At 33.2% G+C, this 27,126-nt stretch overlaps 1 protein-coding gene across 12 annotated transcripts in view; it reads left to right on the top strand.

Annotated features, from left to right (window-relative positions):
• The window catches only part of LOC145241378 (G-protein coupled receptor dmsr-1-like), a 921,194-nt gene that overhangs the window by 191,387 nt on the left and 702,681 nt on the right, over positions 1 to 27,126 (top strand). For all 12 annotated transcript variants that reach the window (XR_013862543.1, XM_080104266.1, XM_080104273.1 and 9 more), the window contains exon 2: positions 4,757 to 4,813. The gene's annotated coding sequence lies outside the window, so the exon portion shown is untranslated. The remainder of the gene's footprint in view (positions 1 to 4,756; positions 4,814 to 27,126) is intronic.

The following is a 27,126-nucleotide window of genomic DNA, read 5'->3' on the forward strand; positions in this document are numbered from 1 at the left end:
TTATTACTAGGACTGTGATAACCGCATATTGTTTTCATTGTTTTGACTCTTGAGTGTGTATCCGTTAATGTCTTACATGTTTGTATACAGGGGTGTGTGGTTCAAGGAGAGTCAAAATAATGGAAACAATAATCTGCTGTCACAGCCCCAAAATATTACTTACAATTATTGAATACAATTTATAAGAGAAGTTATGTTATTACATAATATAAACCTCGTTACGAATGATTTTTTTATTTGTTTGTTCATTTCTTCAAAACCCTATCTATACGTTTAGATATATAAAATATCTAATGTAAGATAAAATTATACTACTCCGTTTCATTTGTAAGTAGATTTAATTTTGATTACATGGAGTACAGCTTTGTCTTGGTTTCTGTATATTACAGACCATCCGTGCCAATGATATATGACGCCCAACTTTTATTGTTATTTGGTCTACATTTCCCTTACATGTGTGTGTATATATATATATATATATATATATATATATATATATATATATATATATATATATATATATATAAATATATCGTCATGAAATGGTTTTAATGGCGATAAGTAAACGTGTTATGAACTCGGAAGTAAGTGGCGTTTTTGAAAAAGCATTAAAATATATATATGTATTGGTAATCTCTCCTTATATGGAAGCAGTACTCTATCTAAATAGGAATCGAGCTGTTAAATAATATCGTGTGATAGACAAACGCAAGGATTTTATAGACATGCGTAAAACGATCTATAAATAATGACTAAAATACAATAGATGCATACATCTCGCGTTATTATAATTAGATTTGATTAAAACCTGTGGTGTTCTCTGGAATTAGAATCGATCGTAATCGAAACACAAAGTAAAAAAACAACAAAAAACAAAAAAATAAAACAAAAAAATCATATCGACGGGTAAAGTTCAAGAGATTCAGTTCGAATGGTCACACCATAGAAAAAGAGATATCTTCCTGAATATATTTTGTCCTAGAATATAGAGAATTCTTCCTCTAATTTGGCCTAAAGTAATAACCACTGGTCATTATTTTTATGGAATCACTGAATGAGTAAATGAATAACAATGTGATTAAAGCGATAATCGATTGCATTGGAATTTTTACCGACGTCTGCAAGTATGACCATCCTACATTCGGAATACGTGCATATAAATACACATACACAAACGCTCATGTACAAAAATGAGATTGGAGCATTGCAGTTATTCTGATTTACGAGTAATGACCAGCTTCTTCAATTGGACTAAACGCGTTCAAATAGTTATACATACACACATTCATAAACAGACACTAACACACAGCCACACACATATGTATATATATATATATATATATATATATATATATATATATATAGATACATAGATAGATATGATTATATATATATATATATATATATATATATATATATATATATATATATATATATATATAAGGTTGCACAAGAAAAGCGTCGTCATCAAAACAACACTACAGTTGTATTTTTAAACTTTTACTTAAAAAATCAATTCAGAAACTTGATTATGTATTATAGCTGATATCTACTCCGTGTAATCGCCTTCAGTCTCGATTACCGCCTCAATAAATGTCCGGAACTGGGATTTTGTCTTTCCAGAAAAAAACGACGGGTGATCTGTGAATACACGGCGGATGGCGGCGATTAGGCTGGGTCTGTTTGTTTTGGGAGGTCATGTTGGTGATGTATTACTAAACGAAGTAGTCCAGCAGTTTCATGTGGAGGAAGAAGGGGGGAAACTTCGAGAGAAGGGTACAAAGTCGTGGCACTGCTGAAACCAAGACTGTGTCTCTTTGGACTTGTGAACCGACGCCGAGTCCTGCTGCCATTCCCAAGGTCTGCCAGCAGCCAGCTGGTTGCACCAGGTCATCGTCACATATAATCGCATATACAGGTACATTTGGATCTTGACATTCAAACCAACTTCTAAGATGTGAGGTAGCTTCATGTGGGGCTCACATGAAATCACAGCAAAGACCGTAACCGTAACCAGAAACTTTTTATCACCTTGGGCAAAGCCTGTTATTACTGGCAATCCAGCGGCGCATTCTGCGGGTACTGGCAATGGTCTTGTTTTAATAACTTTGATCGGCTAAGAAAATGAATAGTACAGTGGTGCATCTCAGCTCTCGCTCCTTGAACATTGTGGCATGCATGATAGAATGATCCTATCGGTCTCGGATTATTACACAACTAGTCAACTAGTATATGATCTGCAACAAAAATAAAAACCGGTTTTCATAAAACTAAAATGAAATCATGTTATTTCTAGAGCGACCATTTGCTAGTTCCAAACTTTATATATTATATGCATAAATTTTATATATAAAAGAGTCTGTGAGGAGGGTTATAGGCACGCTCACATAAGAGGATTTACGTGTGGCCTTTTAGAAGTTGTTGAAACGGTAATAGAAGTGCATTGCAGCCAGAAGAGATTACTTAGAAAGGAACTAGCATATCATGTGTGTACTATTAATAAAAGTTCATATACTTAAAAAAAAAATATCTGGAACTTATTGAAGGCCATTTGTAAATCAATATACATTTAAGCAGCAAACCATTCTTGCTGTTACGTAACTAATAATAAGCTCGTCTTTAATCTAATTTCAGTACGAAGTTAAAAGTGGCATATTTGTGCTATTTAATACTTTGCCTTGGAATTTTACAGAAATAATATTCTAAGTTTGAGCTACTTTTCAGATCGATATGTCTATTTCATAATAAAATTGTCAATTACGAAATCAAATATGACAACATTTGCCAGTAAATGGCGTGTTCCTTTTTATATATCCATTTTGCAAATTCAACCGGATTATAAAACAGAGTTCGTTCGATAACACGTTCAGCAGGCAAGCATATCAAAATACGATCATTAAACCATGAAAAAACATTAAAGATAGAATGTAATAAAATAGAAGCGTAGTGACAGAAAAAATATGTCGATAGGGTTTTTGTTTTTTGTTTTTTTTTTATTCAGATGTGCTCTTATGCCTCGATTCGTCTATTGATTCTTCTGCTACGCATAAATTTATAATACGAGGGACGTTCCATTATTGAAGCCTGCATTTTTTTAAACTTTAAAAGTCACATACCTGCAAAGACGAGAGTGGTACTATTAAAACGAGCGACCTTTTATGCTCTCGAATTTATTTTTCTACATAGTAACTACCATGCCCACTACACTTTCGGTCCTGGATATGACCTTAAACTTTATCTAGTGGTGAGGCCCCAGCTTGCGGGCTTTGGGGAGTGTGAAGACAGCCTTTAATTACCATTGCTCCCAGGTCCACTCTGACCCGGAGTAGTAGTACCTGTTAGGGCCCCAACTATGGGTTAAATAGAAACCGACTTGCAAACAACAAATATACTCTATTACAAAATTTTCTTCAAAATCTTTGGATTCGGCATTAAATAACCCGAAAAGGGTTGATATGCCGTAAAACAAAAAGCAACCAACCAACCACTACACTTTCACGGGAGTTAAATGAAGCATTTCTGCATCCGACACACTCATTTGCAAGGTCCTTTGTTAGAGTCTCACAAGGTTTATATATGTAACAGAGAGATGGAAATTTCAGGTAATGAAGGCACAAGTTAATAATTATAACAATGTTTTTTAAAACCCTTTCTGCTTGTTTTGGCCAGAATAAAAATAGTAGGTATTACTTTGAAACGCCCCTCGTAATATTTCATGGTAAAGCAGACAAGCAGAATCTATGTGAGAAGCGTGAAATAACATCTATGTCAAAGACATGACGATTTGGTTCATCTGTAAAAGATGAACCAAATTATGCCTTATTATTCTCGTTGATTTCACATACCTCCTCTTTAACATATAACGCTTTAGGCTTCAATAGCCTATTAATATGTTAATCCTAAAATTGAAACCGTTTTCTCCTGTTCCGCAAGTTTATTTTTTAAATGATTTTTGGTACCCCATCAAAAGGAGGGTGGGTATGTAAGTTCACCCTTCTCCATTCTTCTGTACATCGGTTCTTCTGCCCTCAGCTTTCTAAATAACTACGGATTAGATTTTTTTTTAATTTTGCACTAACATGATATGAGTAAAAAAGCAATAGAACGCAATTTTCGGAAAAACTCCGGTTGCACGCTTCAGGGGTGCCTTTCCGGTTGAAATATCTAAAATTGACACTTTTGTGCTTATTAAAAAAAAATTGATGCCTTGGACTTTCATAAAAGTTTCTGAAAAGGTATAACTAATTCATTTCTATATACTTTTGTTTGTCTATACTTTGCGATAACTATTGGGTCTGTCCCAAAGCCTCTTTTAGGGCTGACAAAAATACTCAATTTTTTAGATCAATTTACCATAGATGCCCAAAGTTTTCTGTGTATGTCTATTTAGCAGTTTTGCATGGTGCTGAACTCAAACTTAAATAGTTTAAGGCCTTGGTGAGTTTTAGTGCTAAATTATGGGGGGGAAAAATGAGGGACTTAGTCATTTCTTTTTTTTGCATGGTGCAGAACTCAAATTTAAATAACTGCACCGTTTTTGTATTCATTTTCACGTGATCTGACGTCCTCTCGGGGTTTAACAGGGGGTGCAATGCTGAACTTAGTCATTTCTTATGCCTCGTTTACTGTGCACTCACGGGGGACCATGCACGCTTCACATGTTTTCTTGCGAATTGCATTAACTTTTAGTATCCGTCATGTTCTCCGCGATCATAAGATAACCCATTTTTATTGTATTTTGTTCTTTTTTTTGCAGAATGACCGATTTCGAAGACCTGGATTTTCTCCAGAATAAAAACCGACGAATGTTGAGGTAAGTAAGCTGACAAGTAAATACTACAAGAGTCATTGTTCGGTTGTGTAGAAATGTGTAATAGCATTTCGACTAATAACGCTTTGGAGTGAATAACGCAGCTTATTTCACTTACATCGAATCGTCTCTTTTCGTATGTTGATCAGTCACGCTTTCGTTTAAAATACCATTTTTGTCTGTAACTTATATATACGTGTAGAATAGCTTGCACGTCGGTCTGTCACTCCTATATTTATAATTATGTGTTGGTTTCTTTGTCTTTCGAAGGTTTTAAATAGAAATTCTTTTCCTGTGCCAGAGCAACGCTTTCTAGACATTATTTTACAACTGCTTTATTAGAAGTAAAAATAGTTAATACTGAATAGAGGGCTATGGATTTTTTTTACATGGAGGGCACCACTTATCAAGGCCGAAATCCACTCGGGATAAGAGTCATTGCGTGTACAGTAATCAATGGGATAGTATCGTAGTAATCGTTAGTATTGGAGATTTGAGAAAGTATCTTACTTAAAGGGCCGTTCATCAGAAATTTGTTTATGTTGGACTTGAATACATCAAAGTTGTAGTCAGATGGGAAACAGGCAAACGGAAGAGTATTCCACAGCTGTGCGCTTCTAAGAAAGAAGCTTTGTTCATGGAATCTACGTTTTGATTTATGCGCAGATTAAGAGTGGGGGAAATTATTGACAGTGGTTTAAGCTAAACGGGTGTTTATCGTGAAAGATTGGCAAGTGTTAGCTAGATTGGAAAGTGTTTATTGACGCACATTCACCATTAAAAAGAAACTTTGCTCGTAGTATGTCAAACTACTGTTTAACAATTTAACTACCAATTTATAGAAGTTGTTTAACGATTTGTTGAAAGTTGTCTAATGAGTAACCGATTTACGTAAAAAAATAATTAATATAGAAAGCGAAATCGTGTTTTTCTATCAATCGGAAAGTTCTGGATGCGATGTAAGATATTTTACAATCAAGACAAAATAACATATTATGGTAGGAAACAGAGCAGTATACACAGAACGTCATATTATACGTTTGTTACATGACCGTCTTAGGGGGCGGTTAAGCTCCTCAAAAAGGAGGTGAAAACTTTAATTTCACTGAAGAAAAACAGGTAGATGTCACTTTTCATTAAATATTGGTGTAGTCGGGCGACAGCAACACACTCTGCTGAGAAAATAAAATGATATAATTATATGATTTTATTTAATCAATCGGCAAACAATGTCATTTAAAGAGATGTAACAAGCATATGTTCGTTATCGGTGAATACGAATGATAACTCAAGATTAGGGAGGAGATGCTTACTGTTTGAGTAAAGTTATCCCAAATTAGCAGGTGTAACATGCCGGATTGCAACATGCCGGAAATTGGCACTGTCGTGAATGATTGGTTGCAGACCCTATCCTGCTTCACCCGGCTATATAAACAGGAGCAAAGATATAGAAACGGCAGATTAGATTTTGATTTTTGACATTGTAGATTGATTTAGTTTTAGATAGCTTGCGAGTCGAATGATCGCCCCCCCCTCTATGCGACGCCCCATCTTGACACCACCACATTGCTGAAAAAGAAAGCGATAGAGAGACAGACAGACAGAAAGAAAGAGAGAGAGACAAACAGAAAGAGAGAGAGAGAGCATAAACATTTAATTATCGACTAAGAGAAGTCGTGACTTGTACGGACTCATTAACTACTGTATTGGTAAGAAAAACTTTATATATATATATATATATATATATATATATATATATATATATATATATATATATATATATATATATATATACACTTGTGCCCGATATTATTCATACTCCTCGGATCTTTGAGATTTCTATAAGAATATTGCTCAAACCAGAAGGTATACAATATTAAAGGGATTTCAAACAATAAATCAAGCATAAGCATTTAATTTAAACTCAACAAATAAATAAATTATGCAAGTTTGAAACATTATACAAAGAAAAACAATAATGTCACTAGTACAAAATTATTCATACCTCTCTTACTAATAGTCAATAGCATGCCCTTTATTCTTAATAACTGCATGTAATCGTTTTGGATATTTATCAACAAGGTTTTTACAAGCATCAACACTGATTTTTGACCATTCTTCAATGCAGTAGTTCTCCAAATCCCTCAAATTTCTAGGTTTCCGCTTTTTAATCTCAGTTTTCAATATGTGCCAGAGGTTTTCGATAGGGTTCAGATCGGGACTCTGGCTATGCCATTCCAAAACATTAATTTGATTATCCTCAAACCATTTCTTGACTATTTTGGCAGTATGTTTTGGATGATTATCCTGTTGAAGGACCCAGTTTGGTCCTAAATGGAGCTTCTCCGCATCCTGTCTAATGTTTATCTGGAGTATCTCCAAATATTGCTCCTTCTTCATGGTTCCATCTATCTTGACCAAACTACCTGGACCACTAGCCGAAAAGGAGCCCCAAAACATTAGGCTACCACCACCATCTTTCACCGTGGGTATGGTGTTCTTTGGGTTGTAAGCTTCTCCTTTCTTCCTCCAAACGTAAGAAGCATCCGTATGGCCAAACAATTCAATTTTTGTTTCGTCAGTCCACAAAATACTTGAGAAAACGGACTCTGGAGAATTCACATGGGTCCTAGCAAACTTTAGACGTGCTGCAAGGTGTTTTCCGGTGTGCAATGGAGTCCTTCTTGGTCTTCTTCCTTTCAGACCATTTTCATGCAGAGTCCTTTGCAATGTTTGCCTTGATATTTTTATGCCAGAAGACTCCAGATTTTCTAAAATGTCCTCAGTAGTGGTGGTTGGATTTGCATTAACACTTCTTACAATATTCCTGGTGGCTCTAGCAGACAGTTTCCTTTTCCTTCCTCTACCAATGAAGTTGTTTGTTGTGTGGTGGCTCTGGAATTTTTTGATGATGCTCTGTACTGTTGCTGTAGGGACCTCAAATTTCTTGGAAATTGACTTGTAACCTAAACCATCCTTATGTGAATTCACAATTTTAGTCCTAAGATCATTACTAAGCTCTTTTTTCTTCCCCATTCTAATACTTTTTATTCTTTTATTGGTTTTAAGTTGTTATCATTTTAATTTCTGAAAAATGCAAAAAACGAAATGAAATTAATCAAAGGTTGTATAAAAGCATTCAAAATAAGAATCAAACAGGAAACAAACAGTCAGAAACTCGATTAATACTGAAAAATAAGGGGGTATGATTATTTTTGAATATTGCAGATTTTATAAATAGCTGTATATTTCTTTTATTACAAGCATCCCGAGATTTTAAAATGACGAAAATGATCAGAAGAGGTTTATTAAGAATATGTATCAACATGGACGTAAACAATAAATTCTTACAAAGTTACACCTAATAAACTCAAATTTCAAGGGGGGTATGAATAATATCGGGCACAAGTGTATATATATATATATATATATATATATATATATATATATATATATATATGTATATATATATGTATATATGATTGTTGAGCTGAATTAAATCCGACGATATGAAATAAAATGGAGGTGGAAGGGCCTGAATACTCAAGGTTTCGCCCGATTTATGCGGGCTTCTTCAGGAGGGATGGTCATTGACGAGAGAGTCGGAAGATTGGGGCTATATATAATGATGGGGGAGAGCAACGTTTTTCCTTATGTAAAATAATGTGGATGTCATATATACATATATATATATATATATATATATATACATTTTATGAGAGAAAATAAATTAGAGTAAACTAGTGTGGTGGATTACGCCTAAAAGTTAAAATATCGTAGAGATTAAATAATATATATATATATATATATATATATATATATATATATATATATATATATATATATGGATTTAATAAGTAGACTAGAAAGGAAAACGATGTTTTATTTCCTGTGAATGTAATTAGCTTACCGCCGAAGGGCGAATTGTTGAGTTAATGTTTTTTCCCCTAAGTGTACGACCGACCTTCGTAGTGAACGGCATATACACTACTGACGCACAGAGGACGGACAAACACCCGAGTGCGACAAGGGAATACGATCAAGGGGGTCATGCTGCTTGAAAAGTCACATCTGGTCGCCGTTGGTCAGGATAGTTGCTTGGACGAGATTAGAGTTCACACATTTTGCAATAATCTCTTGCGCAATAACAGAAGATCCATTTATATGAGTTCCTACAAGATCGAACAAATACAATTTTACGACATTTCACAAAAACATTCCATAGGGTTTCAACAAATCTTAAAGTGACGTTGATAAGTATAGATTACGTTATTTGTTTGTTTCTTTCTTTCTAAATAATAACTATACAGTAAGCAGCATTAGGTAAAAAATGAATTACTTGTGTCATGTTATTAAGAAAGTTGGGAATAATGAGTTCAAAATGATGCAAAAGATATCCCCCATTATCACAGTACTACAGTTTGTTTCGTTTCGTTAGATGATCGACGGTAATCAACGTTCAGTCTGGTCAGTAGCTTATATGTCACGATTTTGGAGTAGCAGACGTTGACGTCGACACCTCTCTGCAAGAACTGCAAAAAACTAACGCCATCATTTTCTTTGAGGGTGATATGCAAGTGACTAGGAACCGCTTGTGAAGTTTATATTTCCATCCAAAAAACCACTCCATTGGAAGAAGCATGTTCAACTCGTCCAAATTAAGTGTTACCTCAAAGAAGAAAATTATAAAATGGTATTTTCATCGCAAATCGCGCAGATTAAATCGACGCATCTCACTGATATATGTTTTTGATGTTTCTTTTTGTCACCATTGGTTTTCGATTTTTATGCTTTTTTTTTATTTAGATCCCGTCTCTCTAAGGAACTATATTTTTATTTCGTTTTTTTTTTTTCGGCAGACTTTTCATATCTATCCGTGTATTTCCAGCGGAATTTCTGCAATTTATGTTGATTTTTATTATACTAGACCAGATTCAACTCGAGCATTAATCTTTCCGATACGTCTGAACTAAACTTGGTAAGATTTTCCCCTCGAAGATTTACTTCCAGCTGTATGCCTTTGCTAGAGAAATCAACTTGCCTCCTGTAGATCTTATTTTTAAAATGTTCCAGTTGATTCTCTCCAGCTAGGATTTATTTTGAAAACATCAAGGGAACTGATAACCTCGAGAACGGTTGTATTAATCAAAACCTGAAACCGCCAATTCATCATATATATATATATATATATATATATATATATATATATATATATATATGTATATATATATATATATATATATATACGTGTGTGTATATGGCACCTAAATAAACGAGAAATCAGACAAAAGAAATTTGGCATTTATACTGTGAACTATAACAGTGTGTACTGTCTTTTGTTGAGGGTACATTCTCAATATGCGTAATTAAATCACATTTTTTTAAAGAAAAAATATATGTCTATATGAAAGTAACTATATGCTCTCACAGTTAAAAGTATTTGCGCGAATATATTTTGTGGTTTTGCTTTTTTTGCTGTTCATTATATAAGAGCGACAATAGACTGTATACGATAAATAACGTCTAGGAGCAAAACATCGCAAATTTGAATAGACGCATCTTCTTTCACCTGCGTCGAAGCAGAGGTGTGTGAGGTTCTATCCGTCCGTTTCTCCGTAACAGTTTACCTAGAAAATGTCATATCGTCGCAGAAAAATATAACAATAAAAGCTCTAATTTACGACTAAATAAACTCAATTTAAGGCAAATTCTCTGCAACTTAGAATTGTCATTTTCAACCAGGTTACTTATAGGTTAGTCAAGCAATTATTCAAGTATCTGTGAGGAGTTTAATTACAATGAAATCATAAAAAATCCATTAAATACAGACACAATTTTTACCAGAAAAAAATTGAATCTGCTAGGTCAAGTTTAAATTTTCCATTTTTTGATATGAGGAAGAGCTTCCAGATAGAAAAACATTCTTAACATAGGGGACACTCACCATGTTTTTAATTAATCATCTCGAAGTCTTCGCTTCGGCTTTCAGCAAATTAAATAACTTGTCGGAAAATGCCGATGCGAACTTTCCAGGGATTAGGAGCTGAACTGGATATGTGATAAAATATATAAGCTTTTTGGCACAAAAATGGATCCTGCTAAAAACATTAAAGTCTGTCAAATTTTATTAAACAAGCATGCATTTTTTATACTAAAATAATAATAATAATAATAATAATAATAATAATAATAATATTAATAATAATAATAACAATGTTGGACATGGATGCAAAAAGGACACATACGTGAGGACAATGAATCCCTAATAACCGCAGCATAAAAAACCCAATAAGAACCAACAACATCAAAGCAAAGTTCGACAAAACACAAGAAAACAGTAAATGCAAATTCTGTGGACAAAGAGAAGAAACAAGAAACCCTATAGTAAGTGAATGCAGCAAACTGGACCCAAAGGAATGGAAATACAGACACGACGAAGTGGGAAAGCCAGTACACAAGGAACTATGCAAACAATTGCATCTCGAATGCAGAGACAAGTGCTACAAACGTAAGCCGGCGACATTACTTGAAAACGAGAATTACAAAATCATATAGGACATGGACATACAAGCTGATAAATCCATCCAAACAAGACCGGGTGTCATGATAATTAACAAGAAAGAAATGTACTAACAAATCGTAAACTTTTCGGTTCCAGTTGACCTCATTGTGAATATCAAAGAAAAGGAGAAACGGAGCAAATACACGGGGCTAGCCAGAGAGCTTAAAGGGATATGGAAGATGAAGAAAATCAAAATAATACCTATATAAAATGTATATGGCGATTAAGCTACATTGAATATTCCGATAAATGCATTCTCATTGGCTGATAGGAAGGGCGCAGTGGATACTAGAAAGCTGATTAGATAACTAAAATTTCAATAGAAGCATCTTCTATAAAAACGACAAAAAACTACAGAATTCGCGCATAAGCCTGACGAATCCTAGAGTGGATGAAACGCGGAATATTCAGTGTTGCTTAATCGCCATATACATTTTATAACTTACTAACTAGCTCTACCTACCTATTGAGCACTTTTGAAGTAAACAGTTTAAGTTTACGCATAAATCTATACTTTCGTATATTAATTTTATGTGAGTAAATAGGAACACTAGGAACTATCCCGAAAAAATTGGTAAAAAGAATGGGAGAAATTGAAATACAACGAACAACAATAATGAAAACAGCTGAAATATTAAGGAAACCCTTGAATGTGGAGACTAACACACATGAGCCACAAGCGCGTGCCAGACAAACTGCTGCAGAGGAACAGTGCAGCTGCATATCTATAAGTTATTTAACCATACCCCCACCCCCATTACTACGTCAATGCACCACTTAGAAGAGTGAGACAGAATAGCCAAGTAGAGTAAAGGAAGAGGGAACGGCCGAGGAGAGAGCACTGAGCAGATGTTCGCTGGACAAGTGCGAAGAGATCTGGGACCTTGGGGAGGCTTATTGCTACTCAAATTCCAGTGAAGACCAATAGTCGCTTCTAAGGAGAAACCAATGGCAAGCAACTATTGCGATAATGCAAATTTATTTGCAAATGTTATCGAAAGAGGTGGAGAATAGTGGAAATCTGGGGAGAGTTGTTTTCACTAAGCTTCCAGCGAGCGCCACAGCCTGTTTTCAAGGAGAGATCTTTCATGGCCTGTGTGAAAGCTCCCTGTAAGTTAATAATAATAATAATAATAATAATAATAATAATAATAATAATAATAATAATAATAATACTGATTTATTTCATTTTATCTCAATACACAATGCAGCCATACTTTATGTGAATAATAAATTACTTACGTAAGCCAATGATTTTTATTAATAATCTGAGAATAAATCTTTGTAACATTATATAACACATCGTAGCCTCATTAGGAAAGTGGAAAAGCATAAAAAAATGCTTTTTTTTTGTTGTACGATATATATTTGGTCATTATCACGCCACGCGTGACTTCTCGTTACGGCTGTGACATTGCTCACGGGATCCTCTTCTTTAACGTTTTCTCGAACGCCACCCACGTTTCTACCGTTATGGTCTTCTTTAACGTGTTCTTTTTTATAGTCTATTTCTTGAATGCTGAAGTCATTTCTAATGCATTTGCATACACACGTCGGCGCCCTGTTACATTTCAAATAATCTATAATATAAATGTCACTGGTCTAATTCAAATAATACACTGGAAACGTGTGACACAAAGATTTGTCTAATCCAAATGTATAATATTTCAATTGTGATAAATGAACAGCTATATAGGGTAATATCACTCATGCTTATGTTAGATGCAAAACAGTTATAATTTACAGGGTTTCCCCTTAAATAATAAAACATTGCAGTTTTATTTAAATACTTTTATTGAAAACATCAATTCAGATAACTTAAATTGGTTTGAGCATGGAACTGAAAATATGCTTTTTTCACAAGCGCCGGCGGGATCGTGGCGAATACCAGGCGGATCGTTGAATAGATGACTGAATGATAATAAACGAATATTAAATATTTCTAATACTTTTATGGCTGACGGCGATCAGACTAGCCTTAGTTTGGGGTAGGTCATGTTGAGGATGTTCTCAACATATAGAAAAACAAAGGGGTTCAGACGAGGCCAGTGAGAGAAGGGTATAATATCATAGCCCTTCTTCTTAAGCAAAACCTGTGCCTATTTGGACGTGGGTAGGCGCAGGTCTCTCAGACGCCATCTGGTTGCACAATGGGGTAAACACACGATTCAGAAATCGACATACACTGTGCCTTTCCTTTTTAAGCCGACTTCGCATAGGTGCGGTGGCATGATGTGGCCCGAACATTAAACCACACCAGAGGCCATAACCTTTGCCGGAAACAACGTTGAACTATGTTCTCAATCCTTGAATTCTCCTCATTTGCCTTTTTAGGGTGATGGCATAGATGCTGTTATCATAACTTGGATGAGTAGATAGCATGAGTTGTACCCCGGCGCATCTCTGATTTCGCTCCTTTAACATTATGGAACTTTTATACATGATAGAATGCACTTCCTGCTCTTTAGATTTGTACAAAACTGGGCAATGGAAACAGAAAACCGGTGTTCATCAAATGGATATGGAACTATGTCGTCTTTTCTAGGGCGACAATTATATGGGTCTCGTCCTGTATTTAGTTGCTCAGTAATTATAATCGATTGATTGCCATGAATAAATAATCGTAAAAAAAAACGTGATATAAAAGTCAATAGCTTTCATAATGAACAACGATGTAAGAGACACAGATTATAGGTTAGAGGTTTCGGTAATTTCATAACGAGTAACACCAGAGAAATAAAAGCAAATCCATTACATTTTATATTTATATATTTATGTGTTTTTGTCCCCCTCCTCTTGAGTTTTTGTTTATTTTTTCTTTCAGATAGATCATGGTATTTATCTTAATTATAGACACAGCAACAATATGTCCGTTTTCTTATTTGCTATTTTATAAACCAGGTTTTCTTTTAGCACACGTAATTAAAGAACAACATTTCATCTTCCTAATCTATGAGTTACAGTGAGCGAGTGAGGCTTGTTTCTATCCAAAGCAATATTGAAAAAAAATACTAATAAAATCAGACAAATTGCAATGGTAACATCGATAAATATCGATAAAATGTAAAAATAAGTAAACTACATCCGATGTTTACGACATTGAATGGTAGTTTTATTTCGCCTCGCATCGGCTAGATGAGGTCGTTATACTTTGTAAAAAAGCACAACATAATTTCATTGTTTTGAAATATATTAAAGATAATCATGGAAACCTTTATTCACTAATTGATCGTAATGAATATCTAGCTCTATAAATAGATTCAAGAACGAGTTGTCTATAACCTTTAATCAATATCTGAGAGGATAAACATGTAAAACAGAACAAGTATCAACAGAAAAGTTTATGAGGATTTAATGTAGTGATGCAGTTATTAGTTTTACAGTGCTAAATACAAGAGTAGCAAAAGGATGTAAGTTATGAAAATACATATACGTATATATGGCAATAAGGCTAAACCGATTTTTCCACGTTTAGTCCTTATTCAATTCTTAAGCCGAGTTTCCTTATCAGTGATATCGGAAACCTGTGATTATAGGTTTTACAAAACATTATTGGCAGTAATATTCTATAAAGATAATCCAATCTAATAAAAATTGATCAATATACAAGATAGAGCAAATAAATCAAAATTTAGTAACTCAATAAGTTTAAAATTTTTGACGTGAAATAATATATCAAATTTATTCTTTGTCTTTGTGGTAGAATAATAAAACATTTTTTATTTCATATCTAACCATTTCACGTTATAAATTTTTAATATATTGATTTACTAAAATTATATATATATATATATATATATATATATATATATATATATATATATATGAGTAAATAATTAATAAAATATGTTAAAAAAACACTTTGAAATGAGTTAAAACACATATTTAATCCGAAACGGAAACACTAAATAGATGGATAGTACTTAATCCGCGGAGTTTCGAAGAAATACTTTCCTTCTAAGGTAGGAATTGGCAAAATGCGGGATCGGATTTTGCATGCAGAAGTAGTTGATGAAACAACAAGTAAGTCGAAGATCTTATATGAAAACAAAAAAAAGTGAAGCAGAGGGAATATGGTGAAGAAAAAGGTGATTACACACACATATATATGTATGTATGTATATATATATGTATATATGTATGTGTATATATATAGATACATATAATATATATATACATATATACATAGATATATATATATATAATTATATATATATATATATATATGAAATACAGCTAATTCCAGCGATCACACATTACACAGATTTTCATGCACCAAGTTTTTACAAAGTCAAATGCGGTATTAAGTGTCCTGGATTTAACATAAATCTCCTTTGTTTACATCGTTTGGGGACATGTAGGCTTTTAAATATAGTGTACGAATATGCGTTGAAATATCTGTATATATGCATATTTGTATGAACTAAGCAGGATATTAAGCTATTAATGTAAATTTTATTACTAAACTATACGTGATTGTTTCTCGTATGCATATTTTCGTAACATGAGCCTTAATCGTCTTTCATATACTCTGACTTGATCTCGTGTTGTCTCTTTATAGTTTAGTTTCTCAGAGAGTATTAAATGCAAAGTCGGGAACCCGCTTACTAAGATGATAGCTAGTACATGCGTGCTGTCATAGGAAACGCTATATAATCGTACGTATTTTATAATATATAAAATAAAAATGAAGAAAAATAAAGTCACTGCTTCTAGTACAACGAATAGAACTTCTTGTCTAAAACGTTACAATAGAATCCTTTTATCTTTTAATCTGATTTTAATAAGTTTTATCATCAGTTCCTCTGAAATTATTATGAAGTATTTTGCTTCTAGCGTTTATTTGTTCTTTGATATGAGATATTTGAATGTGAAAGATAATGACTTCTTACTGAATAATGTCATTTAGTGTAACAAATATAAAATAAATGTATTTTTAAAATTGACATAGTGTCGTATAGAAACCGCTTTGGAGGTGATTAAATAGGAAGGATTTTAACATTATAATGTTTTAATACTAATTAGTAACCAGTATTTCCTTTCATGGGAGTCACAACTGATCAAGAACCGATCGATATTCGAGGATAAGGGTTAATGATTAATGGGTGTAAAGATGTTTAAAGACCTTCTATATGATAATCTTTTTATATTAGACTTAAAGATTACCATATTATTGTAAACTGAAAAGCAGGAGATTGTAGAAAAAATAATTTGTTGATGGAATTTCGGTTTAGAGGGCGACACACAAAGAAAGTGAGGAAAACTGCTGATGGTCGTTGTAACTCGACAATATTTGTTTTTTGTAAAATTTAACAAAGGTGGTCATGAATCCAAGCTAAGATGAACAATTGCCATGGAAATACCGATATAAAACTTATTTTAGCCTTAAGCCGAGCTTGGATAAAGTAAACGATATTTAAAGTTGGGTGTTGAACGAATTCTATAGAAGGTTTAAACCTTTGGACGAAAATGATTATTAACAATATCCGTGAGGTAACTGCGGTTTAGTTGTAAAGGACGCGAACTGTGGACTTGCATGCTCCACGTTCGGATTCTGTTCGTTCCATAAAAATTAATTTTCTTTAGGATGTTTACAACCATTCACATGATTTCACCCGAAAGTTCCCGGTGTGTTTCAAGATAAAATACTGACAAACATATCGAGAAAACCAATGCCAAATATAGAATCTTTGGATTCATACGATATGATTTAGTTATATAATTGCCTCTACTAATTGGAATAGCTCGTCTGGAATATATATATATATATATATATATATATATATATATATATATATATATATATATATATATAATTATATATATATATGTATATATATGCATATATATATATTTGTCATCCACATACACCATTGTTTTGTTGTATCACAACGCATCAGTGCGGCTAGACTAACACATTTCCCCAGCCGTGGATCGAACCTATAACTGTCGCGTTGACAGTCGACAGCTTCAACAATCGGGCTTCGAATCAGTGGCGTAAATATTTCTCCTCGAGTCTGTATTAAATCCATGCTCGCCCGTCGCAATAAGTTCTCAAACCATCATTTGTTTACAAATAAATAAATAGTGGACTTCGCTTAATTCCTTAAATACGCGTCGGGTGAAAATATATTTACAAAGTAGTCAACCCAAAGAGGGGGGGCTTTAATTTACATATGCATTCATTAAAGTGTACCAGGTTTAGTGGAATGGACCCACACGTATTTTATAATTTTCAAAACGTTTTTTTTTTCTGGTATTGGCAACACCTTCCATGCAATAGTTTCAGTCTCCGGTTATCACGGTTTATCAAATAATAACACGCACAAATTTAGCTCTAATAGCGCGTAAAACCACATTTTTAAAAAGTTTACCAAGCTATGATTAGGATATTTCCAGGTTATTCACTGGGTATTTATGCTTTAATCTTAACAACGTATATAATGTTTCAAGCAGGTTTCATTTACATTTATAGATTGAGCACATTTCATAAGCAATGCAGTACTCATGCAAGTTCTGTAGTACTTTGTAGCCAGTTCGTTTTTATCCATTGCATATTGTTTGTTTGTTTTTTCCTATTTTTTTTAATTTCCGATGGTTCGAGCTTAAATTGTTAGAGTAAGTACTGCATATTATTCAAGTGTGTTCAATCTACAAAAGCACATAAAGTGCGCTCCAAACATACATTACGCCTATAAAAACATAAATACCCGATGTATCTTTTGGGTATTCCTTAAATAGGCATCCCATTTCTCTTAATTTTTGTTTCAAATTCTTCAAGATTTGGAATTTTATGCGTAGCTGTTGCTTGATGTAATGTCATACGTTAAAAAATAGAATTGAGATCTGCAGATTATGCAAATCAATCCAAACACGAAATATCATGCTCTTCAAGGAACCTCTTGACATAGCCAGCTGTGTGACTAGGAGTTTTATCCAACATGAAGATCGGATTGCCATTCAGATTTTAGTCAAAGTAAGGTAAAAAAATATATTCAGTCAATATATATTTAGTTAGTCGAATTAATTCGACTCATAGGCCTGACATATTTACACTAATAACGCCCTACACCGAAATTGAATTTCTACTACATTGTAGCGTTGAAATTGTGCACCTAGGCTGATATTGTCCGTGTTTCCTTCGACGAACGTTCTGCTTTCTATCACTGCATAGTCTATTGAATTTACTTTTGTCACAAAAAATCATTTTCAACTAATATAAGTCATGATTTTCCTTGCATCTGACGAAGTCGAGACGGCACTTTCTATTCCTTGCCAAAATCATTGGCTTGCATCTTGCAACACAGTCTTGCAAATAAAATGTCTTTAATCTGTTCTAAACTGTATAAAGAGAGCACTTTTTAACAATATTACACTATTGTTATATTTAGGGAGCTGTTTCAAATCTACTTCTGACGCTGCAGATCTTGATAGCATTGCCTTTCCTGTAAGGAGAAACTCTAGGATTACCAGATTTAAGGGCGCCACGGACGCCGCCCATGTTTTAATGCGTGTGTACAGTCATTCGTACTGTTTACACCTCACATTTCAATAAACGTCCGATTTCTCGATTGGATAAACCAGAATGGTTGCGATCAATGAATTCTTGACGGTCACTAAGAGAAAGTCGAAGTATATGGACTAAATGTTATGTTGTATGACCTAGAACAACAAGAATTACAATTAGATATGCTTTGTTACACAAAACTAGATATTATAAGCTGGTGTCAGCTTATTTGTTGCTGCGGAGTTCCTTTTGCTTTTTCGATTTGAAGTTTTTTTCTTTTAAATTGACGTGAATACTTCAAGTAAAGTCAACTATGAATAGGTAAAATTCTAAGGGAAAAAAGCGAATCAAATAGGGTATAGTTTGTATTCAATTAAGTTTAATTTTCGTTTTTTCAAAAGTAGGACAAGCGCGGACTTTGCTTGAATCGTGCAAAGAGAAAAGGATGTTAAGACTATGTAATACATAAGCTGTATACGTGTAAGATTTTCCTAAGTGTCACTTGAGATTTAACACAATGCTCTCTCTTTTGAAGAGAACAGGAAAAAAGGTTTTGTCACTTCGGGTTTATGTGCGAACTGTTCTCCTTTTTTAAATGTGTATAATGTTCGTCTGGTCGTGCTTCATGATATATTTCTATTTTTAATGATTGAACTTATTGTAGCAGCGTTCTTTTTGTTTTTAGTGTGCGTATAACCGAACGGTCATTTGAGGTTGTGCAGAACAGTGTACATGATATATTTTACATTTTCAAATTCGTTGGTATACATAAAATGTGTATCCATTACCAATAAATATTATGCGCTTGATTATAGAGAAACGTTTAAGTCTATAACGATGAGAGATACATGCATATATGAAGGGCGTTCCAAAATAAATGCCTTCTATTTTTTTCGTATTATTGGATGAGAAGAGATTACACATTTCATTGTTATGCTGAGCGAACTTATGCATTAGGATCCTACAAGTTTCATTTCTTTAGTGTAAAACGATGTACGAATAAATGAAGCCCCTCCTTGAAATATGCATGTGTCAGAAGTAGACACTGAATTCTTGCAAATTAATGTATTGAGAATGTTAATGATCATGTAAAAATGAAGTAAGAAGCAGATAATATCGCTCGTAATAATGGTATAGTTCCCGTTCCGTAAACCTTTGGAGTTCAAACAATAATAAGAGGTGTTAATTTATGAATAACACTCATACCATAAAGTACACCCCAGATGTCAATGCACAGCCACCGTTTATCCTTGGCAAAACTGCATTGAGAATTGTTATGATTCTGTAAAAACAAAAATAATTTTGGAGCACATCTTGTTTAAATTGTACCACTTCCGTCATAATAACCTTCAGCATGTTACTTACAAACAATATATTTAAAATATTATACGATACCACAATATATATATATATATATATATATACATACATATATATATATATATATATATATATATATATATATATATATAGGACGTTCAGAAAATCCCTCTATGTTGGTATGTAGCATATTTTATATATATATATACACATATATATATATATATATATATATATATATATATATATATATATATATATATATAGCTTAACGCCCGACGTTTCTCTGGACTTTCAATACGCTTAAACATCATATTTTGCAAAAGAAGAAATGTGTTGTGGCAATTATAAATAGTCCCTCCTCTTTTATCGTAATTTCAACTCATTAGTAGGAAAAAAATGAATGTCACACGGTGTGGATCAAGGGATCATCCGATCCGTAGTCGAATGCTCTACAATAGCGTTATGTCTACAGATGATAATCTATTTTTTATATAAGATGAATCATTTGCAGCGATTATATTATATCCCTTTGCCTGGGTAAGTAAAATTTCCCTCTGTAATTTTAATCTATGAGGACGAAAGTTTTTAGCATCAGGTTTTTCCTTTTTAATGTTTGATACTTATTGCGTGAATTCCTGTACGCGATATATCTAAGGTCACTGCTAGACATATATATTAGCTTTGTACAATATTTGTAAAAGTTAGGCGCAGCCGTTTCGAAACCTATGAGGAAGCAACTAAGAAACACAAAGTGACTTTAAAAGCGAGTTTAATCGGTCCATATAAATGACCCATGATACCTTAGACAACATTTTGAATGTACAACATTAGCTTATATTTTTTATTCGTAATTATTATGGTATGAATGAGTATTTTTAATGTCTTCAATCGATTTAAATGTCTTGCATACTTCATTTATGATATACATTTTCCTATATTTTTCCTTCACATTTCGTCATCAGTTTAGACGTGACCTTTGTATTCTGTTTATTATTAATGAAAGTAGAGAAACAAGCAAACAGAGCATCAATATGTCTCTTCAAAAGACCGAGGTTGTAAAATTTTCCTGCACTGTCCATCATGCAAATATTCCCAAGAAACTTTTCTTCTCTTAATACTAAATAGTATTGAGCCCCTGCATTAATTTGCTGTTCATTTTTTTTATATTCTATGGTCAATAAATCAGTAAATGTTAGGGAATTGCATTATTTTTATATATTCAGTTTTCAACGATTTCCTTTAAAGCATCTCTGGACAGTTAAGTCATTCGCTGGTATGAACCCGTTTGCATACGAACTCATTGTAATTCATTGGATGGTAAGCCCTTGATGCATCGCTCGCAGATGATAGAAGAGGCAAACACACCACGTTGCCATGGTAGCATTTTATTAACTGATGATTGGACAGGAAATAGCCCGGGCACGAGCGCTGCCAGCGATTATTTTGATATTGTCAGTGCAGTCATGTATTATGAATATAGACATAATTTCTCAAATACACTGTAATTTTTACAATGGAACTCGTATAAATACTCTGGATTGCAATTGTGTGAATCATGACCAGAATAATAAAATGCATTACAGTTGCCACAATCGCGATTACTTTCAAGATTAGACCGGATGTCGAATCATTAAATAAACAAAAATTACACGAATATTAAAGCCATACAACGAGCACATGTAATGACTGGGGGTGACCTTTTTCCGAAATGAATACATTGTTAATTAACAATGACATTCTGGTGATATTGCCTTCCTTCTATAATTAATTATAATAATTTGTAGTCGAGCATCAAATAATCGCCTTAGACTCACATCCAATTTTTGATATGTTGCCTCCTCAACACAAAAATGAACACAATTTTTCACAATCTATCATGGAACTCTTTTGCTTATATATATATATACTAGCAATCGGTGCCCGGCGTTGCCCAGGTGTTTTGAACTGTATGCTGAGGAAAAAAAAAGTCAATTTTTTTAAACTTTGACCCCTATTATGACCTCTTAACATTTATTGTTTAGGGATCAAGTAAAGTTAATAAGTTAGATCCATGTCCAAGGAATCTATATATAAAATATCACGTGTTCAGACCTTAAATTGTAGGAGGAGTTTGGTAGAGTTCTCAAAGGTCTAGTTGTTGAATATTGACCACTTAATCGCCAAATTTCTGTCGAAAACCTATCACATCGATTTCCCAAATCGCAGTACCCTGTATATCAAATTTCGAATCTGTAGGCTTAAAATTGACAGAGTTTTAGCGTAGGGAAATGCACACAGACGCACAGACACACACAGACACTATCACTTATACATATATATAAACAGCAACATCATATATATAAGGATAATAGTACGCCATATATATATAACAAAATACCATTATTTACTGAAGTGAAAGGAAACCCCAGGGGAACTTTACCCAAAAATAAATCTATATTTTTTTGTGTGTATTGATAGTCTGGTACTTATACAGTTTAGTGACGACATTAAAAAATGGAAATATTGAAAAAAAATTTTATTGTACGTAACTGTTATAGACTGAAGTTCTCCGAAAAAAAAAAATCACTTCATTTGATCAAGTAGTTTTTTTTTTACAGCGAAAAACAATGATTTATCACGGCTACGTCAACGTGGCCATTTTGGAAATGTTATTGCAGGCCCAGGAATTCCCCAAGGGCAGGTAACTGCCGCACATAGCAGAATACCTCCATTTTAGGCCAATCTAGCCCTTTCCCCTCCCCCACCAGAATGAGATTTTTTTTTTTTTTTTTGCGAAGACAGATGCCATGTTTGGAGTGTTTTTTTGTTTTTTTTAATTTATAACAGAAGTAAATAAACGAAGTTTCGAAGTTATCCATGCGTGTCCAACTGGGCATGTTTCGAAAATAATCTCGTATAAAAATTCTTCAATTCTTTGCATTCTTCAATTTCTTTGCATATTCAATAGTATTCTTATTTAAAAAAAAAAATACGCAAAAAAATTCCAGATTTAAAAAAAAAAAAAACGTAAAAAAATTGCAGATGTGTTGTGCGCATCTCAATATGGCGAGAAAAAAAAAGGCTAGATTGCGAAATTTGGCATAAAATGGAGGTATCCTGCTAGGTACATTTCCAAAATGGCCACGTTGACGTCGTCGTGATAAATAATTGTTTTTCGCTGTAAGAACAAACTACTTGATCAAATGAAGTGAAATTTTTTCTCGGAGAACTTCAGTCTATAACAGTTACGTACAATAAAATGTTTGTTTCAATATTTCCATTTTTTAATGTCGTCACTAAACTGTATAAGTATCGATAGTCTTATCAACACCCCTTTTTTCTATTTATTTAAAAAGAAAATACAACTTTATACAAATTCCCTATTAGTTTTTTTTTTTCGGTTCTCTTATACGATGATCATCTTTATTTAACTATTACGTGTAATTATATTCATACAGATATTCTATATGATTTACATTTGCGTAATATTTGCGTAGAAATGAAGAAAATAAAATTTACTGTGTATTTATCGTGTTGCCATAACAACGTGACGTAGCCAAGGACGGTAGTGGACGTGAGTGTGTGTGCGTGTGTGCGCGTGTTTTCGTGCTGTATTGTTTGTAGTGGTAGTAGTACTAATAATCTGTCCAGCGTTTGCTTTCTGAATGGCGGACGTTGAGTCGGAGGTTCGATTTTTAGATTGTAAGTTAGTTTCGTATTTTTCTAATTTGTAAATGGCAAGTTAGAAAAAAATTAAACCCTTCCAAGATGGACAATAAATAAAGCCATAATATTTTATGGTAAAATTAAGAGCCTACGAACCATAGTTTTTTAGGAGATGTGATTATTGGATTAACCAATCAGAAATCGTCTGTGGCACACACATCTCTGTTTTTATAGATATATAGAAGATAGATAGATAGAAGATAGAAGATAGATAGATATATATATGTATATATATATATATATATATATATATATATATATATATAATATTAGTGTATTTAGGCAGCATTCCTTCATTCAGGCAAACATTATTAAAAACAACAGAGATACCTTGCTTAATGGTTCTTTTTTTCATTTTTCCGATCTTTCGTAAGAATTTTTAACTTCACGATGGAAGGTATTTACAAATGTTCCATGGTTCACACGAGCGCTTTCGATTCTTTCTTGAATCATCATCAGGTGTAGATAAAATATATAAAATAGAAGTGAATATATAGTTATGAATGACTTGTTTTACTAACATTGCCTTTTATCATCCTAATTTTTAATCGAGTGTTTTATCACTCGTAAATGTATATTTTAATCGACTTTTTATTTATTTAAATTTTTTTTTTTTACACCGTGATCACCACTTATCAAGGCCCGAAAGCCACTCAGGGATAAGGGTTATTGCAAGTACATTACGTTAGTGTGGAGATTTGATGAAGTGTTTACTTAAGGGGGCGGTTCATTAGGAATTTGTTAACGTTGGACTTGAACACATCCAAGTTGTAGTCCGGTGGGAAGCAGGCAGACGGAACAGACTCTTTTTATCATTCAAAACTACATATTTCACTTCTATTTTAAAGATGTGTATCAACGTATAAGAGAATGTGCGGGTATAACCTTTAATGGAATAAATGTTTACGAATAAAATTTCTGATAAACTTTGCATATGCGCGTGCTCCCTTATAGAAAAGAAATTAATGAATAAACATTGTTTACGAAGACATATACCAATCACACCTGAAACCATTGTTCTGTGTTTTGGCAATGAAGGATAAATTCTGATAGCCTGATTTTTGTTTTGATAATGTTCTTGTTTATGACATGGAAAATAAACTAACATATGCTTTTAATATAGTGTTTAAAAATCTTCACAAACGAATAACTTCAATACAATACTGATTTGAGACGAAATAAAAAATAAAGGATGCATTACCTTTAATGTACCAAATTAATGATTAATCGAAAGCAAGAAATATAGGCCTGCGTTTATATGCTAAAGAATGACGGAATAATCGTCAACGCGATTTTGGATTTATTTTTGTCAATCCGACATCTCGGACTCGTATAATGTTCCAACTCTACCGTATATGCAGCACATCAGACGTGTTTTATAAACGACTGTAAATACTGATCACTTCGAAATAATATGCTCAGCCCTTTTTTTCTCTTTGCTCTCAACCCAGATATCAAGCCATAAATATAATAGTAGAAGAGTAGCCGAAAATGTGGTTAATTTTCTTTTTCTCTGAAGTAATATAAAGCATCGTTTCACAAAAAAGAAATGCTGATTGTTTTTTTTTTTATAAGAATCATTGTCTTATTTATGAAACTCTATTAGTCTAAGTTTACCCATAGGTATGTATTAAAGTAAAATACACCTATTAAGTAAAAAGAAAGGTCCATTTGAAATAGACTTTATATTTTAAGACTTGGCATCGCTTGAAATATAAAAGAAGATAGAAGCAGAGAGGCGGTTTATATAGACAAAAACTTATTGGACCGGCAATAATAAACTAGGAATCATCCACATAGGTAATATATATATATATATATATAAATATCAGTCATAAAATACGCTTAAATAGGGTATTTTAATTTGTCCAAATTTCGTATATATTACTTGCCAGCTACTACTTATATTATGTATCAAGTAATTAAAAAAAAACACTTAATCCCAACGGAGAAAAAAGTTATATCCAAAGGTTAGTTGCACAACGCTGCGGAGAAGTTACTTTACTGATAGATTTGTAAAATTGTAAGCAGAAAAACAAAAAGAAAAAAACCAATGCAGTCACACAGACATGTACGATAGTCCAAATGCTGTAGCGTGTAATAGATATGTCGTAACAGAAACTCTCGTAAATACCACAGTAATTCGTTCCTTCTTTGCATTCTTCAAGCCGATAACCTTTCGAGCGTCAGTTTGCTTGTTCAGGTTGCCATTACAAATAACAACTGCCGCTGGGCAGCTCTGCATTGTATGTAACTCTTCAGAAAAATCAGAATGTTATAATTAAAAAGGCCAGAATAACATAATATTTTTCATTGTGCTAATATTTTAAGTTAGCAGATATAGTGCACGTGTAATGTCAAACTTACTACCGGGCAGTTTGCACTCTTCTCTTTATACATTGTTTTTTCTATTTATACTCTTTTGTTTCGATTTTGGCACTTCCTTATCTATGTATGTACACTGTAACTGTCTAACACATGTACGACGTCATTCAACATTGTCTTAATATTACTATTTTCTAAGACCTGAAGCCACTCGAGGATTACTGTCATTGAGATTCTCATTGTGATTAAATTTTATCATAAAAGGACTGGTAAGTATACATAAAAAATGTTCCTACTGATGAGGATGGATAAATCGTATTTTTATATTAGACATAAAGATCATAATATTTCAGTATTCCACACATAAGAGTACTTGAAAACTATACTAAACTATGGACGTCTTGTATATCTTGAGTTAGACGCAATATAAAGGCATGTGCTCCCTTTCCGATCCATCCCCTGCTTCTTTTTATTCCAGTTCGTTTAGCATGTTTCCAGAAATTCACTGTTTTAATATTTAATTTTAATACAGCTTCCTATTCCAGTAGCTTTTTTTTTTCAAAGAACTACAAGGTTGGCAAACTCTTTTCCTACTTGCTGTTTTCATTCTACTTACTTTCTTAGTCTTTTCAGGACGAATCTCCTGTATATACAATAATGATTTTTCGTTCTTGTTAGCTCCTTATACCAAGTGGATTCGCCTCTTTTTTCGAGCGATTTCCCAAAAAAAAAAAAGAAATAAAAGAAATGAACCCGTCAGTGCGCTCGGTCATATTAGATAATACGCCGGATCTTAATAACTAGTGTTGTTCATTGTGATGCCGCAGAGATTTATATTCTCCTCATAAATGTTTCCAGTATGTGATTCGCAAAAATTATTTATTAAGAGGAGAG

This window comes from Euprymna scolopes, chromosome 20 (genome assembly GCF_053919585.1).
Source record: "Euprymna scolopes isolate OS-2025 chromosome 20, ASM5391958v1, whole genome shotgun sequence".
Classification (NCBI taxonomy): domain Eukaryota; kingdom Metazoa; phylum Mollusca; class Cephalopoda; order Sepiida; family Sepiolidae; genus Euprymna; species Euprymna scolopes.